General features: G+C 37.5%; 1 long non-coding RNA gene across 1 annotated transcript; it reads left to right on the top strand.

The window, feature by feature from the left end:
* The first annotated feature begins 1,353 nt into the window (after positions 1 to 1,353).
* LOC127158497 (uncharacterized) lies at positions 1,354 to 3,540 on the top strand. The gene is made up of 4 exons (XR_007826166.1): positions 1,354 to 1,446; positions 2,047 to 2,139; positions 2,345 to 2,552; positions 2,879 to 3,540. It is a non-coding gene; the product is annotated as an uncharacterized LOC127158497 (long non-coding RNA).
* Positions 3,541 to 6,000: the final 2,460 nt, after the last annotated feature.

The following is a 6,000-nucleotide window of genomic DNA, read 5'->3' as shown; positions in this document are numbered from 1 at the left end:
ATTGACAAAGGTGTCCAGCTCTGCTGAATAAAAACAGAAACGTTGTGACTGATGAAAGGATGAAAGACAAATATATGAAATATATGGTATGTGGTATATAAATAATGCAGTGTTGTTGACATAGCATTTATTACAGTATGGAAACTATGAAATATATTTTCTGCCTTATCCTGTGATAAAAATAGGAAATAGGAAAAAATACAGGAAAAAAAATATAATAGAATACAGATTACTGGTTATTGTCCAGCAGTGTAGGCGATTTAGTCAATTAAAACTAAGATATAGCACATTAAATCACTTGGCCTAACATTACTACACATAACATTGTCTTTAAATCTGGGATGAGGAAGCCCCAGATGCACATTAACATACAGAAAATAACAAAAACATGATGTTTTTATTCATTTAGATGAAGTATTTATAAGAAATTCAGAATATCTCACTATAGGGGTACACTTTTTAAACCTTATTTTAACATAACTACTCAACACTACATAATTAACATTTTCTGTTCTCCTTCCAGATCCTGTCAAATAAGTCACCTGTCCAAATTTTGTCCGAACCTGTCCGAATCTAACCGAACCCAAAGGCACTTTTAAGAGCCTATCTATCTATCTATCTATCTATCTATCTATCTATCTATCTATCTATCTATCTGTCTATCTATCTATCTATCTCTATTGCAACCTTTGTGTCCATCTGTCTCAATAACCATATTTCTATCCATCTTTCACTCTTTATTTCACAAACTTTTCTCTCTATCTGTCTCTATCTACTTGTCTGTCATATCCATCTGTGTCAGTCTGTCTGTTCTTAGTCTGTCTGTATCTGTTTGTGTTGTAATGACGACCAAACATAAACTTGACTCACAGGATCCTCACTACCAAGAGGGGACACGCATGGCTCTTGAACTGAAATGAGACCATGCTCTAGCTGAAGCCGTGGTAAGATTTTTTTATATACCTAAATCATTTTATACTTGAACATGCAAAGGGGGGATAATGTAAAGTAAAAATGTATTGAATGTAGAAGAAGGACGAGTGCAGGATATGTCATGCAGGTATACTGCATGGTAAATTTAAGTAATTGACATCTTATTATGCTCATTGGCAAATGTAAATGAGGGAATTTTTTTATTAAAGAATGGAGCTCCATCCCTCCGAGTTACAGGCCTTGGATAATCTATGACAAGGCTCATTTTAAGACGTTCAAAACCTTACTAACACACTATGTTGTGTTTTCCTTTCACTAATTACCTGTCTTTTGGATCCAGTACCTTTAACAACATCAGTCTTACAAGAAATTTTTACTCCAACACACAGACATCATCTGTGGAGAGGAAACGTGCACACTCTGAAGGAGACCCTCCAGACCCCAGAAGGGTCCTTTTAGGGCGCGGCAAGCCAAGGGGGAGGCAAGGAGGGCGACGGCAAGCTTCAGCTCCAGGTTATGTCTGAATTATGTAAATGGTGAACCAAATCAAATTAGAACACTGTAATTAATTGTTTAGAGTTTAAAATGTTCCAATATCTAAAAGACATTAAAACGTACTTAAACCTTTCGGTGGCACTATAGTGGTTATGCACAACAGACTTCTGTATTCTGCTAAACAGTTCTCGCTGCTTCTGGTTCACATGTTTGGCATATGTCTCGTTAAATATGAAGCTGTTTTACCTAAGTTGCCTTCAAACTAGACACTAAAGATGATCTTAACCAATGTCCTTTTAACTAAAATTTATATATAAAAATCGAAAAAAATGTCAACAATAAAAACAGCCAACTCGTTTAACTGATTACCTTAAAAGTCCATCGATATCGCCATAATACAGTACAGCTATTAACATGTTCTCCAACAAGCAGAAGCAATGATACCTGTTTTGAGGTTTGGTCAGGTGACATTCAGCATATATCCTGTTGTAGAAGACATTACCAAGTACTTAACAGAAATATGTCTGATTTCACAAATTGTTCAGCTTTGGGTTGAAAAAGCAAAACATGAATACAGTTATAGTATAACATGTTATTCTTCTACGTACTGTTTTACAGTCACACACCCTCCTCTTGAGTACTCCTCATCATCCAGTGTGGACGTCCCACTTACTGTACCCTCAGCAAAACTAAATCCTCAAGAGGAATTTGGTAAATCACATCAATCTAAAAACCATGTGTAATTAAAGAAAAACTGCTTAGACAAAACTGACAGTGCAGTAAATGGATTAAGAACACAATTTATTAAATATTTAGGCTAGTTTGGATCTGAATCATGTGTTTATGCTAAATATTTATTAGTTGACTCTTAATTGGTCCTCATCTAAATTGACTTTATTTTATATTTTCTTTACAGAAAAAAATATGGAGAGGCTCTCTAATATTTTGGTATCTTATCCTTCTGCTGAGCCTCAAAGAAGCTCTGCATCATCATGGTCTTTTCAGCAGCAGAAAGCCTCAGATCGCTGGAAAGAAGCAAAACCAGACCACCTAAAATGCCTTATTGCAAAAGAGGCTGTTGGTCATCCATTGTGTTGGCTTTGCCATGAGCCTGCTGTTATTAGGTTGGTTTTCCTGAATATTAAACTTTAATTACCCAGCTTAGGCTTGCTGAGAAATAAAGTGCCCTGCTATATAGGCTAGGATGCATGTGTTTTAGGGTATAAAACTCGGACACCCCACATCTATGGGAACCACATTTATGAGAAAAGTAAATCTAGGACCTTCTTGCTGTAAGGTGGCAGTGCTAAACAACTGAGCCACTGTGGAGTCCAATACAATTAAACCTAGTGTATAACTACATTTGGAATAGCTTAATTTGAGTGTGTTATACTTTATGTGAGTTATTCACATGAAATAATACATTAGAATTTTTTTATTTTCTCCCTAGGTGCACAGAGTGTCTTCCCGAGGAGTGGTTCTGTGGGGAGTGTGATGTATTACGTCACAAAAAACAGCCACTCCACAACAGGGAATGTGTCATTCATGGATTTTTGAAGCCGTTCCACCAACCTCGTATGCCATTAAAGAGGAAGATGGATATCACATCCATGAGCAAGGTACAGTGTGTTCTCACGAAAGCCATCATTTTGCTGTTCATGTGTGTCTGCAGCCAGTTACAAATAATCTAAATTAGTGAGTTTTTTGCATTTTGCCGACTGTGAAGGTGCCAGACTGCTCCTGTGAAAGCACCAACTTCACCATTTTACCAGGCAAACCAGTCATTTTAATTACCATCAATGGTAAAAACAATTCGCTATTTAGATTTCTATTGTAGATTTGATGTTTTTCATACTAGTGTGCTGTGGCATTGTGCTTACAATTGCAGTCATGTCAAAACCTATGGTATAGCACACGGTATTGTCATTAGCCAAAACAAAGACAGACCAAAAAAACCAAACCAAAAAAAGTAAGTCCAATTAACACAGCTGTTAGAATTTAGTGAATTTGACAAATGTAAACGATGTGTGATACCAAAGCCACTGGAAGGCAAGCCTGCAACCTTTAGCCAAAAAAGCTGCGGTGTAGAGAAGGAGACCAGATGTCAAAGGAGGAGAGGCTTCACTATGCTGAATAAAACAGCTTTTTTGAGCAAATAGCTTATCATTTATTGAATCGACAGCCTATCTGCTAATCTTCAACATGTTTTACACTAAACAGTGGTTTTGGATTGAACTATTTTTAGAGTTTCAACCGAAAAAAAAAAAAAATAGTTTTATAAGCTGTAACGGAATTTGGCCTTGCAATATAGGGTTTGGGCGCCAGGGGTAAAAAACCACCATAATAATTAATTCATTTTACAATGTCACAATGCAGATAAATTTGCTAATTTAATCAAGAACAACCAGACAATGGCTTGAAACTCATTCTAATTAACTCCATTCCAAGTAACATTCCAATAGATAAACAAACAAACAACTAACAAAAAACAGAACTTCCAGGCCCAGGAACATTACCTTTTAATACCCTACACAAAACAACAACGGGTGAACTATTTCAGGATCCACATAGACCAATCCACAAAACTCCAAAGAGAAATAAGATTTTAGTCCATTCAGTCCATTCATATTACGAAAAGTCTCTACACAAGCACATTATAGTTGACTTCATCACATGCACTTATATCAGTCTTTAACATTTGCACATTATAGTAGGCTTCAACATATGCACATTATAGTAGACTTCAATATATGCACATTAGAACAGGTACATTTCACCCGTTGGACTACTGGGCCGGAAGAATAACACACAATAGAGAAATCCCAATATTTACATTACAACAAAAAACAAACAAACAAACAAAACCTTTAACTGGAGCGCTCAAAAATAAATAAATAAATAAATAAACAGTTGCCCGCTTGTAACACGCTACATTGGCGCATTAACCACGCACTTTCTCAAGTTCAGCGAAAAGATCCCTCACATGCTGCTCTCTAATAGAACGATCCTCTCTTCAAACCAGGGCTGCCAACTCTCACGCATTCAGCGTGAGACTCACGCAATTGACCCAATTCTCACGCTCTCACGCCACACCCCCCTTTTCTCACGCAGACTTGTGCAGCAGTGAGAAAAAAAAAATCGCGCCGCATGATCTCGCAAAGCAACGCGCAGAGAGACCAGACAGACAGTGTAGTGAGTTTTTTGTGACAATTGTGAGGGAAATACACAATTTATTCCCATAAACTGTGTAGTCAGCCGTTCTACCTCCCATCTGCACCGTGTGAATTGTGAGTTACAGGGCGCCCCGTGTCTCCGTCCAGTTTAGGCTAGTAGCTAATATGCTGTTATAGTTTATATAGAATTAAGTTAGCATTAGCAGAGTTGTTTGTTTTGCAGCACTGAGCAGTTATTTTACATAACTTTATCATAAAAAACATGACAAATATCTGGATATGCCTAGTAGTTAATGTTAATTATTGTTTTCTAAGAACAGAATGTCAAGTCAATGACATCCCATATTTAAATGATTTTATTTATATATCAATCACAACTCATCAATCATGTCCAGATATTTGACTGGTGGTGGTGTCAGTATGGATAAATTAGAATTTTCTGTTACAGGATGTTATCTAAAGTGTCAGGGACAGGCAAGAAAAGAACGCTTGTATCAATGTGGGCAGCTTATCAGCCCTCCAAGAAGTCCTGTGACCCTGAGAAGCAGCAGGAAAAGACACAGGAGGAACATGAAAGTCTATCTGAGACTTTAGAGCAAGAGACAGTTGAGCCCTCAGAGAAAGAAGAGAGACCAGGCCAAAAGATTAAAGCCCAGAGCGGAGCTGCGTCCTATCGATGCTCCTTTAAAAATGAATGGTCAGAAAAATGGCCATTCATAACAAAGGGGACACTAAGTACACATTATTGGTGCTCTGTATGTAGGATAGAAAATGCTTGCTGTCACCAGGGAATAGCAGATGTTACTAGGCACATAAACAGCAAAGGCCATCAGGAAAAACAGAAGGCACTGCAATCCAGCAGTGGAATTCAGCAGTACTCAGTGCCACTTCCTTCTGTCGGGGCAATGACTGCTCAAGAAATAAAGGTTTGTAATGCACAGTGGTGTTATGTTTATATTGTGGAGGTTAATGATGACTGTTTACATAATCTTATTTCCTAAAGAGTTTTGGATTTTTATATGGCATGTGTCTATTGAATTCTACTTGACATCAATGCAACTGTATTTTGCAGACAAGGAGGGCAGAATTAAAAATTGCTGTGATGCTTGCAAACCATAACATACCACTGGCTGTCACAGATCATCTTGGGCCACTCATGAAAGAGTGTTTCAAAGATTCTGCAACTGCACAGGAGTACAAATGTGCAAGAACCAAGACTGCCTGTATAATAAATCAAGCAGTTGCTGCACATTTCAAAAACGCACTGGTAATGCTGATGAGAGAGAATCCATACACCCTCATTACTGATGGCTCAAATGACACAGGTAGGAAAGAAATGCATTAACATCATGGTATCCACTGAGTTATAGCCATATTTTTGAAGAATGTGAGCTGCCTT

The sequence above is a fragment of the Labeo rohita genome, unplaced genomic scaffold (genome assembly GCF_022985175.1).
Source record: "Labeo rohita strain BAU-BD-2019 unplaced genomic scaffold, IGBB_LRoh.1.0 scaffold_152, whole genome shotgun sequence".
NCBI lineage: Eukaryota > Metazoa > Chordata > Actinopteri > Cypriniformes > Cyprinidae > Labeo > Labeo rohita.
Note: the sequence above shows the minus strand (reverse complement) of the source record. Positions and strands in the feature narration are given on the sequence as shown.